This window comes from Schistocerca americana, chromosome 3, assembly GCF_021461395.2.
Source record: "Schistocerca americana isolate TAMUIC-IGC-003095 chromosome 3, iqSchAmer2.1, whole genome shotgun sequence".
Taxonomy (NCBI): Eukaryota; Metazoa; Arthropoda; class Insecta; order Orthoptera; family Acrididae; genus Schistocerca; species Schistocerca americana.
The window spans coordinates 781,995,208-782,008,932 of record NC_060121.1 but is presented as its reverse complement, the minus strand read 5'-3'; the positions used below and the strand labels follow the sequence as shown (position 1 = coordinate 782,008,932).

The 13,725-nt window shown below is 46.1% G+C and overlaps 1 protein-coding gene and 1 pseudogene across 1 annotated transcript in view; both read left to right on the top strand.

The window, feature by feature from the left end:
• The window catches only part of LOC124605634 (sodium-coupled monocarboxylate transporter 1), a 327,470-nt gene that overhangs the window by 217,108 nt on the left and 96,637 nt on the right, over positions 1-13,725 (top strand). Inside the window, exon 3 of the mRNA XM_047137452.1 lies at positions 13,246-13,276. The gene's annotated coding sequence lies outside the window, so the exon portion shown is untranslated. The remainder of the gene's footprint in view (positions 1-13,245; positions 13,277-13,725) is intronic.
• On the top strand, positions 5,904-6,021 carry LOC124608013 (annotated as a pseudogene).

Below are 13,725 nucleotides of genomic sequence, written 5' to 3'. Positions count from 1 at the left end.
AGGCTCGGCAGGAGCATTTTGGAAACTGCACGATCTGTCGGATGTTTGAGGAGTGCAGTGGTGTCTTCAACACATGGCAAAACCAAGGTGAAACCACATCCAGACATTGAGGGGGTTGGGCGGCCACCCCTCGTTACACATGCCGGACGTAATAGGCTGGGCAGACTGGTAAAACAGGAGAGGCTGCGAACTGTGGCAGAACTACCACCAGACTTTAATACTGTGCAGAGTACAAGCGTGGCCGAACACGTAGTCCACCGAACGTCCTAACCATGGGCCTCCGCAGCCGACGACCCATACATGTGTCAATGTTAATACCACGACATCGGCATCTACGACTGAACTGGGCACGTGACCATCGACACTGGACGTTGGTGCAGTGGCAGGGCGTTACATGGTCTGATGAATCCCAATATCTTCTCCATCATGCCGATGGGAGGGCGCGAATCCATCGTGTTCCAGAGGAACAGCTCCTTGAGACCTGTACAGCGGTATGAAGACAAGGTGGCAGTGGCTCCATTATGCTCTGGGGAAGATTCAGGTGGGCGTCCATGAGTCCAGTGGAGCTCGTGCAAGGCACCATGACGACCAAAGAGTATCGTACACGGGTTGTAGACCTCGTTCACCCCTTCATGACTATCATGCCTCCGGTATTTTTCATAAGGATAATGCGCCATGTCACAAAGTCGGGAGTGTGATGGAGCGGTTCGGAAAACACAGTCGCGAGTTTGGATTTATGTGTTGCCCCCCCCCCCCCTCCCCCCGCCAAATCCCAACTATCTAGAGCTAAACCCGATCGAACACATCAGTGGTGTGACTGAATGAGGCGACAGATCTCATCGCCCCTCCCCGGAATTTCCGGGAATTAGGTGACTTATGTGGGCAGATGTGGTGCCACCCCCTTCCAGCGACCTACCAAGTCCTCATTGCTTCCAGGACACGACGCGTCGCCGCTGTTATCCGTGCCAAAGATGGACATATCGGTGACTTGGTAGGTGGTCATAATGTTCTGGCTGACAAGTGTATATGCTAAGCGCAAATTTAATTTTTCGAGCTATTGGAATAAACTAAAGTCGCTATGCCAGAATGCAGCACATACCTTACACGATGCGCTTTTTCAGTGCATCACTTCTGAGTAGATGGCGGCATCGGCTTAAGAAAACCTACTATCTCAGTCTCAGCATGTCTTCGAGAAATAATGATACTTTCGGTTTTTCTCATAACTTTGGACTGGAATCTATATAGAGCATGCCGTAACATGCTAATAAATCCCACCCTATCGAGTAAGTTATCGTTTACTTCATTACAACAATATAGCGATATATTTTTTCTTGTGTTGCACTGGAACTACATGCAGCAACGACGTACACTTTCACGTTCCAATGGCATTGTTTTAATAATTTTTTGGCGTTTGAATTTTCTGAGTGTTGCACACAATCAGTTATTTTGTAACAAAAATCGTATTCTCTTTGAGCGTGTTTTAAAATTCTGATGAACCACAAGTTTTTTTTTATCGTGTATTTACCTCATTTTGTCCCCGAACAATGCAGTGATCACGACAATAAATTTTTCAATCGTAAAACCTAAGCTCAGGACTAAGGAAGTTAACTCAAGAGAGGACAGAGAGCCTTTATAAAAGAAGTGTGTGCCCAGTGGTGATAGATACGCTGATTGGCTGTGTACCGTGCACGTCATGTTTTTACCTGTCTCGTGTGTACTCTGAGGTGACAGAAATCATGGGATATCGATACGCACATCCACAGACGTCGGTAGTATCGCGTACACAAGGTATAAAAGGGCACTGCATTGGGCATTGACGGGGCTGCCATTTGTACTGAGGTGATTCATGTGAAAACATTTCCGACGTGATTATGGCCGCACGACGGGAATTAATACCGTAGGTGGAGCTAGATGCATGGGACATTCTGTTTGCTAAATCGTTAAGAAATTCTGTATTACAAGTTCCACAGCGCCAAGAGTGGGCGGAGATTACCAAAATTTAGGTATTAGCTCTCACCATGGAAAAAGCAGTGGCAGACGGGCTTCACTTAACGACCGTAAGCAGCGGCATTTGTATAGAGTTGTCAGTGCTAACAGACAAGCAACACTGCGTGAAATAATCGCAGAAATCAATGTGGGACGCGCGACAGGAGCGAGGCAAAATTTGGCATTAGTGGGCTACGGCAGCAGACGACTGACGCTAGTGCCTTTGGTAACAACACGACATCACCTACAGCGTCTCTCCTGAGATCGTGTCCATATCGATTGGACCCTACACGACTGAAAAACCGTGGTCTGGTTCGATGAGTCCTTATTTTAGTTGATAAGAGCTCATGGAACGGTTCGAGCGTGGCGCAGACTCCGCGAAGTCTTGCACTCAAGTTGTCAACAAAGCACTATGCAAGCTGCTAGTGGCTCCATAATGGTGTGGGTTATGTTTACATCGAATGGAATAGGTCATGTGTTATGTTCTGCAACTTGGAAACCATTTGCAGCTATTCGTGGACTTAATTTTTTCGAAACAACGATGGTACTTTTATGGATGACAATACGACATTGATCTGGCCACCGAGATCCCTCGACATGAATCCAATCGAACATCTGAGTAACATAATTGATTGGTCAGTTCGTGCAGAAAATCCTGGGACCGGCATCACTTTCACTATTATGGACGGCCATAGAGGCAACATCTACATCTACATACATATTCCGCAATCCACCATACGGTGCGTGGCGGAGGGTACCTCGTACCATAACTAGCATCTTCTTTCCCTGTTCCACTCCCAAACAGAACGAGGGAAAAATGACTGCCTCTGTACGAGCCCTAATCTCTCTTCTCTTATCTTTGTGGTTTTTCCGCGAAATGTAAGTTGGCGGCAGTAAAATTGTACTGCAGTCAGCCTCAAATGCTGGTTCTCTAAATTTCCTCAGTAGCGATTCACGAAAAGAACGCCTCCTTTCCTCTAGAGACTCCCACCCGAGATCCTGAAGCATTTCCGTAATACTCGTGTGATGATCAAACCTACCAATAACAAATCTAGCAGCCCGCCTCTGAATTGCTTCTGTGTCCTCCCTCAATCCGACCTGATATGGATCCCAAACGCTCGAGCAGTGCTCAAGAATAGGTCGTATTAGTGTTTTATAAGCGGTCTCCTTTACAGATGAACCACATCTTCCCTAAATTCTACCAATGAACCGAAGACGACTATCCGCCTTCCCCACAACTGCCATTACATGCTTGTCCCACTTCATATTGCTCTGCAATGTTACGACCAAATATTTAATCGACGTGACTGTGTCAAGCGCTACACTGCTAATGGAGTGTTCAAACATTACAAGATTCTTTTTCGTATTCATCTGCATTAATTTACATTTAGTCACTCAACGATGACACCTTCCCGTACCCTAATATTTCCGCAGGCGACTTCTAACGATTTGTTGAGTCCATGCCACGTCCAGTTGCTGCTCTACGCCGGACAGAAAAGGGTCCTATACAACACTGAAGAGCCAAAGAAACTGACATAGGCATGCGTATTCATATACAGAGATATGTAAACAGGCAGAATACGACGCAGCGGTCAGCAAGGCCTATATACGACAACAAGTGTCTGACGCAGTTGTTAGATCGGTTAATGCTGCTACAGTAGCAGGTTATCTAGATTCAAGTGAGTTTGAACGTGATGTTATAGTCGGCGCTCGAGCGATGGGACACAGCATCTCTGAGGCAGCGATGAAGAGGGGATTTTTCTGTACGACCATTTCACGAGTGTACCGTGAATATCAGGAGCCTGAATTCAAGGACCCTGCATGTCAGCAGGGGATTGTTCAAGCTGGTGGAGGCTCTGTAATGGTGTGTGTGTGGGCGGGGGGGGGGGGGGGCCGGGGGATGCAGTTCGACTGATATCGGACCGCTGATACGTCTATAAACGCCTCTGACAGGTGACAAGTACGTAAGCATCCTGTCTGATCACCTGTATCCAATCGTGTCCACTGTGCAATCCGCCGGATTTGGGCAATTCCAGCAGGACAATGCGACATCCCGCACGTCCAGAATTGCTACAGATAGCTCCAGAAAAACTCTTCATAGTTTAAATACTTCCGCTGCCCACCAAACTACCCAGACATGAACATTATTGAGCACATCAGGGATGCCTTGCAACGTGCTGTTCAAAAGAGGTCTCCACCCCCTCATACTCTTACTGATTTATGGACAGCCCTGGAGGATTCATGGTGTCAATTCCCTCCAGCACTACTTCAGACGTTAGTCGAGTCCATGCCACGTCGTGTTTCGGCACTTCTGCGTGCTCGCGGGGGCCTACACGATATCAGGCAGGAGTACCAGTTGCCTTGGCTCTTCAGTGTATATTAGAAGGTACCCGACACCTTTTGTTACCCCACTGTAACCGTGTCGTCACGACACGTACGTTGGGGCCGCAGGCGCGCGCGTCTCGCACTGCGCTGTGCACCGCCAGCACCGCGGTGGGGCGGCCAAGGCGGTCCGGCTGGGGGCGGCCTCGGCCGTGCGCCGCCCCACCCCACCCCCGCAGAGGCTCGCTATATCACCGCCGCCGGACATGCGGCGTCGACACTCGCCCGCCGGCCGGACACCAGCTCGGCCCACACACAGCCCGCCAGCCTCGCAGGTCAGTGCCGGCGCTCGCCGCCCGCTCTGCTACCGTGTCGCGTCTCGGCGCTGTCGCACGTCAAGCTTCTTGCTGCGTCAGAGTTGTGCAACTTTTCTACTTTTACATGGGATCCGATTCGATAGTCTAAATCTACATACAGCGTCCTCCCAATAACATCCGAGACACATTTTTATTTCTGGGGGTATAAGCGACGCCAGCGCAGTAACTACGGTGGCAGCTTCTTCTAACAACTGTAAACAACAGTTGAACAATGAGATTTTCACTCTGCAGCGGAGTGTGCGCTGATATGAAAGTTCCTGGCAGACTAAAACTATGTGCCGGACCGAGACTCGAACTCGGGACCTTTGCCTTTCGCGGGCAAGTGCTCTACCAACTGAGCTACCCAAGCACGACTCACGACCCATAAGTTTGGAAGGTAGGAGACGAGGTACTGGCAGAAGTAAAGTTGTGAGGACGGGTCGTGAGTCGTGCTTGGGTAGCTCAGTTGGTAAAGCACTTGCCCGCGAAAGGCAAAGGTCCCGAGTTCGTGTCTCGGTCCGGCACATAGTTTTAGTCTGCCAGGAAGTTTCAACAGTTGCACATTCGACCAACCACTTGTGAACAGGCAGTGTTTAGTAGTGGACGTGCAGACTTAGTCTGTCAACGTCGATGTGTCACCAACTGCATTAGAGCGACACCTCTAAATCAAGTGTTAACAAATTTCTCTAGAGCAGTGGTCACCAAATTTATGTGTTCAAGTACTAACACATTGTGGAGCGGCATCTCGGGTCGCACTTGTACCGATCTTATTATTAATAGAGAACCTACATAAATTTGCTCGTTATGAGTCAAAATAAAGTGGTTCAAATGGCTCTGAGCACTGTGGAACTTAGAACTACTTAAACCTAACTAACCTAAGACATCACACACATCCATGCCCGAGGCAGATTCGAACCTGCGACCGTATGTTAAGAGTCCCCAGTATACTAGCTGCAGTAAGGAATGTTGGCTGTTTGCTCGCAAATACTGTTCCTTAAGAACAAGCACCATTTGAACACTTTTTGCCTGCTGTTCTCTCTTTCAATTTGCTGCCATCCTCAGCGACCCCGAAGTCCTGACACCGTAATTGTCCGGCGAAGTGTTGTTGTGTCACCTGTGTCAAGAGATGATTAACAGATTAGTAACCGTAACTATACTTATATTTAAATGATTTATAATGATCATAAATGTTTACAAATGTTTAGAATGTCATTTTTCTTCTACTCACTACGTTGTATTGGCAACGGCCTTGCCGCAGTGGATACACCGGTTCCCGGAAGATCACCGAAGTTAAGCGCTGTCGGGCGTGGCCGGCACTTGGATGGGTGACCATTCGGGCTGCCATGCGCTGTTGCCATTTTTCGGGGTGCACTCAGCCTCGTGATGCCAATTCAGGAGCTACTCGACCGAATAGTAGCGGCTCCGGTCAAAGAAACCCAACACAACGACTGCCAGAGCGGTGTGCTGACCACACGCCCCTCCTATCCGCATCGTCCACTGAGGATGACACCGCGGTCGGATGGTCCCGATGGGCCACTTGTGGCCTGAAGACGGAGAGTGCATTGCGTTGTATTACAAAAGCCCATAGTTTATTTGATATTCCTTGCTACAAATGTGTACCGCATTTGAAGATGAACCTCTTTATAACGTGCGCGTTAATGGATCAGTACAGAAGCAAATGGGGAGAATATAATTCTTGATAAGAGAAAGTAATCTTCGTGAGGTTGATATTCAATTAACAAGTGCTTATTTTTTTCTAATGTGTTTCTTTTGTTCGAATCTCGGACTCCAGCCCTGAGCGAACGGAAAACGACTCTTCCTTTCCCGTTAATTGAAACATTGCGTGTCCATTCGATAGAACAGTGCCAAACACGTAGAGTGCCATGTAAAGTTTAATGACTTGTATTAACAGGCAGTGGAAAACACGGGGAGGCAATGCTCTAGAAGCTGATTAGTGCTGCTGCATGACGCTAGCTGCGGGCGTTGTGCGGGTACGCTAAGGAGGCGGGAAAGTTGGGTCAAGAATACGCGGACATAGATGTATACAGATATAAGTGCTAGACGACTTGCCACTAAACCGAATATCGTTCTACACTAACATGCGGCGGACTTTCGCGTGGTCACCTAAATTTCTACTTTTTAAGAAACATTTTGTTCGTAACGAGAAACAAACCGACATTTGTTGCCACGCTGGGCGTTGCATGAAACTCGTGCTGTGCAGTAATTAAACTGAATCCATCTACTGATTTAAAAAAAAAAGAACTAAATTACTGTTATCTACTGCAATATCAGACATAATTCGTCTCGAAACTCGTAGGACCCTTGTATACTCATAAAACCTGAAGTTAATCTAAACGTAATGTAAATGTTCATTGTGGCTGCCTCTGAATTAATACGCTATATCACTGTTTACGGTTTCACGGCACACTGTCGGTAGATTCAGCATTGCGTACAATGATTTCGCCAGTCGCGGCACACGGCGTTTTCGGCATACTCGTCTGTTGGCGGATAGCTAAATGGTTTATCCACCAACTTCAGAAATTGTTCAAATGGTCAAATGTGTGTGAAATCTTATGGGACTTAACTGCTAAGCTCATCAGTCCCTAAGCTTACACACTACTTAACCTAAATTATCCTAAGGACAAACACACACATCCATGCCCGAGGGAGGACTCGAACCTCCGCCGGGACCAGCCGCAAAGTCCATGACTTCAGCGCACAAGACTGCTCGGCTAATCCCGCGCTGCTTCAGAAATTGTTTCGAAGTGTTAGCTACATAGTTTACGCAGCAAACGTAGCCTGTGAACATGTTTTACAATACCATATCTTAGACGTTTTAATGTCGAAGTATCTAAATAACTATACCGAATTATGTAATGATGAGATGCAGCACGAAGCTGAGAAGTGAATAACACGTAAGTACTGTAAGCTTTTCATCGGATTCGTTTTTTAGAAATAGGTTGTGAAACAACAGCGAGCGAAGAAACTCACTTACTATAAAAAATAAATATGTTTTTCTTTCTAAAAAAAAGTGAAATATGTACTACATTATTAAATCTGAAAATAGTATAGTCTTGGTTAAAGTATGCCGGCCGGAATAGCCGAGCGGTTCTAGGCGCTACAGTCTGGAACCGGGCGACCGCTACGGTCGCAGGTTCGAGTCCTGCCTCGGGCATGGGTGTGTGTGATGTCCTTACGTTAGTTAGGTTTAAGTAGTTCTAAGTACTAGGGGACTGATGACCTCAGAAGTTAAGTTCCATAGGGCTCAGAGCCATTTGAACCATTTTTTGCTCGAAGTACACTCCTGGAAATTGAAATAAGAACACCGTGAATTCATTGTCCCAGGAAGGGGAAACTTTATTGACACATTCCTGGGGTCAGATACATTACATGATCACACTGACAGAACCACAGGCACATAGGCACAGGCAACAGAGCATGCACAATGTCGGCACTAGTACAGTGTATATCCACCTTTCGCAGCAATGCAGGCTGCTATTCTCCCATGGAGACGATCGTAGAGATGCTGGATGTAGTCCTGTGGAACGGCTTGCCATGCCATTTCCACCTGGCGCCTCAGTTGGACCAGCGTTCGTGCTGGACGTGCAGACCGCGTGAGACGACGCTTCATCCAGTCCCAAACATGCTCAATGGGGGACAGATCCGGAGATCTTGCTGGCCAGGGTAGTTGACTTACACCTTCTAGAGCACGTTGGGTGGCACGGGATACATGCGGACGTGCATTGTCCTGTTGGAACAGCAAGTTCCCTTGCCGGTCTAGGAATGGTAGAACGATGGGTTCGATGACGGTTTGGATGTACCGTGCACTATTCAGTGTCCCCTCGACGATCACCAGTGGTGTACGGCCAGTGTAGGAGATCGCTCCCCACACCATGATGCCGGGTGTTGGCCCTGTGTGCCTCGGTCGTATGCAGTCCTGATTGTGGCGCTCACCTGCACGGCGCCAAACACGCATACGACCATCATTGGCACCAAGGCAGAAGCGACTCTCATCGCTGAAGACGACACGTCTCCATTCGTCCCTCCATTCACGCCTGTCGCGACACCACTGGAGGCGGGCTGCACGATGTTGGGGCGTGAGCGGAAGACGGCCTAACGGTGTGCGGGACCGTAGCCCAGCTTCATGGAGACGGTTGCGAATGGTCCTCGCCGATTCCCCAGAAGCAACAGTGTCCCTAATTTGCTGGGAAGTGGCGGTGCGGTCCCCTACGGCACTGCGTAGGATCCTACGGTCTTGGCGTGCATCCGTGCGTCGCTGCGGTCCGGTCCCAGGTCGACGGGCACGTGCACCTTCCGCCGACCACTGGCGACAACATCGATGTACTGTGGAGACCTCACGCTCCACGTGTTGAGCAATTCGGCGGTACGTCCACCCGGCCTCCCGCATGCCCACTATACGCGCTCGCTCAAAGTCCGTCAACTGCACATACGGTTCACGTCCACGCTGTCGCGGCATGCTACCAGTGTTAAAGACTGCGATGGAGCTCCGTATGCCACGGCAAACTGGCTGACACTGACGGCGGCGGTGCACAAATGCTGCGCAGCTAGCGCCATTCGACGGCCAACACCGCGGTTCCTGGTGTGTCCGCTGTGCCGTGCGTGTGATCATTGTTTGTACAGCCCTCTCGCAGTGTCCGGAGCAAGTATGGTGGGTCTGACACACCGGTGTCAATGTGTTCTTTTTTCCATTTCCAGGAGTGTATATAAGATTTTGCTTTTTTTGCATAGTCGTAGAAGGCAACTACGCCTTGAACTACGTAATACCTCGCAGCGCTACTTCAGTCGCCTTCATTCAGAATACATCGCAAGCGTCGTAATTTTCTCGGCAGCTTTATTTTGGACCATCACACATATTACCTGTGTCTTCCCATCTGAACCTTTCCGTATGTGTCCATGAACGTTGTTCAGTTTTCTTCATACATGTCGCTCACGTAAGTTACCCATGTGTAAGCGACGTATGGTGAACGTAAAGTCCCTACTGCAAAAATTTCCTAGCGTGAAAATGGACGTAAAAATGGAGCGACAAGTTTGTGTGAAATTTTCTTTTGGAACCGGGATATCAGCTTCTGAGACTTACGAACTATTAAAAACAGCTTTTGGAGATAATTGTATGAGCCAGTCAAATGTTTTTGTCTGGTTCAACAGATTTAAAAATGGCAGCGAATCATTTGATGATGAACCACGGTCTGGCCAACCTTCCACCTCAAAAACGAATGAAAATGTGAAAATTCGCGACTTAGTGCGATCTGATCGTAGACTTAGAATTAGGGAGATGGCTGATGAACTTGATTTAAGTTTCTACACAGTTCAGTCAATTTTTACTGAAGATCTGAACATGCATTGAGTGTCCGCAAAATCCATTCCAAAAGTGTCAAGTGACCAGGAACAATACCGATTTGAAGTGGACCAGTATCTGATTAATCGGACTAAAAATGACCCAGATTTGTTGAATAGAGTATTAGAGGTTACGAATGGTGGGTATACGGATATGATTCTGAAACCAAAGTGTAGTCTTCGCTGTGGAAAACTCCAGGTTCACCACGGCCGAAAAAAGCACGGCAAAGTCTGTCGAAGGTGAAGACAATGTTGGTGATTTCTTATCGATTCTTCCGGGATTGTGCATCATGAATATACCCCTGGAGGACAGACAATTAACCGGGAATACTACAAATGTGTCCTTGAGCGTTTGCGCGAAAAAGTGCGGAAGGAAAGGCCTGCACTGTGGGAAGACAGGAGTTGGATGCTACACCATGACAATGCTCCGGCTGATCGTGCCTTCTCCATTGTTGAATTTTGGACCAAATTCAAAATTCCTGTGCTCCCACATTCTCCATATTCCCCTGACTTGGCCCCCGCGGACTTCTTTTTCCTAAACTGAAATTCTCACTGAAAGGGAAGCGATTTGACTCGATTGAAGACATCCAGGCAAATACAGTGAGCGTCCTTAACACACTTCAGGGAAAAAAATTCCTGGAATGTTTCCAAAAGTGGAAACACCATTGGAGTCGGTGTGTTCAGTCAGAAGGGGACTATTTTGAAGGAGATGCGGCACAGTAGCACGTAGGTACCGCCATTGTACAATTACAAGCCCATTCTTAAAACTTTCCAATCGCACCTCGTATATGGAGCACCCTTACCAAAAGAAGGAACAGGTTAACAGGACATGCAATAAAGCATCCAGGAAGAGTTAGCGCTGGAAGGAGCAATAGGAAGGGGGGGAGAGAGAAGGGAGTGGAGGAATTAGTGTATAGTGAGGTCAGACAAACACTTGAATAAGTAATGCAGAACAGGCGGTGTTGAATGAACTTAGAGATGAGGAGATCAAAAGGAGGGGGATAGCATCAAAAGAGAGAGAAAGCTTTCCGAAAGTGATGTCATTTCTCTGGGCGAAAATACCTCACGTACTTAACGACAGACAATAATCCATATGACGGACATTACGTACCTTGAATTATTTAGAATTTACAGAAAACCCACTGCTACAGATGCGATAATTCCTGCGAGGTCCCTACACCCACAGAGTCACAACATGCAGCTTTCCATTCGATGTTGTATCGCCTCATATCTGTTCCATCATCTAAATCTGCCTTTCAAGCAGAACTATAGGCCATCAAATTTATAGCTTCCAGTAGTGGCTATTACTCTGCGCTGACCGATAAGACACTACAAGAAGAGAAGGTACATGAAGTTACACCACTTCGGTACACTGGGCAACAGGAACCTGTCTGCAGCTATAAACCATCCCATATGTTGGTAAATTTTCAGATAACCTCGCTGAAAAGCTTGTCTCCCAACTACAGATCTACATATATAAAACCGAGAGAATGTCAAAAATTTTTTATTTTGCAGTAAAGACAAACTGTAACCCTTGGCACAGAGTGGTGGGTAGAAAATCACATGCAAGCGCTGTGAGAAAACCTATGTTCGTTAATCAGGAGAATCTGTGGCAATTAGGATGTCTGAACATGAGAGAAACCAGAAATCAAAAAAGTCGGATTCAACCTTTGCCCAACATATTTTAATATACGATCATCGATACGATGTAAATTATGAAATTTTACGTTCTGTTAAGAAAAACAAATAGATGACATTACTGGAAATCAATAAACATATGACACGGAATGAAAGATCAGTATTAAAAGACAAAAGTCATTATCCTTTTTTTCCTCTATTAAATTAAGTTTCAGTTATATGATTGTTAGATTTCAATAGTAAATTCAACTTTATTTTTCATCTGCTGGTATATGTAAATCCACCTAAGAACGTAATTTCTCGTTTTCAGTGAAATGTTGCTGTTTGTGCGCACCATTAAAATGTAGTACTCTCCTTTGTAAACGCTACGTGACATATCTAGATCTTTTGTATCTTCTGCAAAAATAAAATCTGTGCATGTCGCACATAATTTTGTAGAACATAAATGTTTCCTACTTAATATTAACTTTAATTTTATGGCCTAACGCATTGTGAATCCCACAGTAACGTAATAGTTTCAATAACTCGGTCTTGCACATGTTATTTATACCTGATACCATCTGTAACATTCTAGTAAAGGATCGTCAATGCTGATCACTTATAAACATTGTACGCTATAGGCCTACATCAGAGTTTGTGCTTTATTAAACTAAGTCGGTAGGCAGAAAAAGGAAACAGTATTTATGTCTACACTGTGTTTTCCTTCGTGATAGAAAGCTACCGTGGATGTAGACATTATAGTATAAGACTAGGTCTGAAATTAGGAGAGGAAATCTTGACTAGGAAGATAATTCCTGTTAGATTTTAGTCTCACTAAGTTTTTCTCACAGTAGCCCGTGGTGTTTACTGTGGAAAAAAAAAATATTTGTCGGTGTACCCGTAATAAAGTAAAGTGAACAACGCCATGTCGTACCGTAGGTCCTGAGCGTTTCTTTTCGATTTTCTTTTAGATTAGTATTTTGAGATATTTCTACGCACGCGTAATTTCTGATGTGCTTTCCTGTTACAGTAGTAGCTCCGTGCTACCTCGGAGATTGACGGAAAGCAACGTGTATCGGTGCTTAGTTACTATGTTCTATAAGTTGTGGCAGAAGGAAATGTGTTTTTGAAGTGCCGTAACGTCCTAATCGAGAGTCAGTCTAATTGTAGGCACATACGACGGTGAAATTGATCGCATGAGTTTGGCAAACTGCCGTAGAATAAGACAACAACTCGTTTCTCTGCACTGCTTTATAGTTTATATCCAATGTCACATTGTACTAAGTGTTGGTTGTTTTTGTACACTTCATGACACTTTGGTAGATGAGAACTGCGTTTATTTGTTTAGAGTAACCATACTGCTCTCTACCTAAGAGAAAAACTAAGAGACTACGTAGTCGTATTGGCTGCCAGCAGACAGCAGACAGCTGACTCAGCCTGGCCTTTGGACGCTCAATAATCCCTTTTCGGATGTGTGCCAAATATTTCGCTGTAGAAATAGACGAGTTAGCTGATCTGGTAACAGATTTTTGATGACCTTACAGTTAAGCAGTAGATAATTTTCATAAGTGTGTACTTATCTACTTAAACATTTTCTCTTGTATTTCAGATATTCTTCGGACGCTTCGGATTAGTGAAAGGTGAGTAGTTCTTTTGTTTATTAAATATAACTTATATCTTAATAGCTCCAGGGAGGTAATAGCTAAATACAATTAATATTGACCTCCCAGAAACTCACTTTCAGGTGCTCATCCTCACCAATATGTATCCATACGGAAAGCAGTTCACATAGTTTATTCGTGGTCCCTCTTGGCTAAATGTCTCTACCCACTTTGTGATCTTACCTCTGATGACCTCATGGACCCTACAAAGAATGTACCTCAGTAATGGCCAACTATAGCAGTAAGAATACCTATATGTACATCTAAATCTACATACGTGCTACGCGCGCCACCGCACGATGCGTGGGGGAGGGTACCCCGTACCACAACTAGTCGTTTGATTTCCTGTTCCACTCGCAGATAGAGCGAGAAAAAAACGACTATCTATTTGCCTCAACCACCTCCGCTAGGACCTTGCCTAGTCGGTG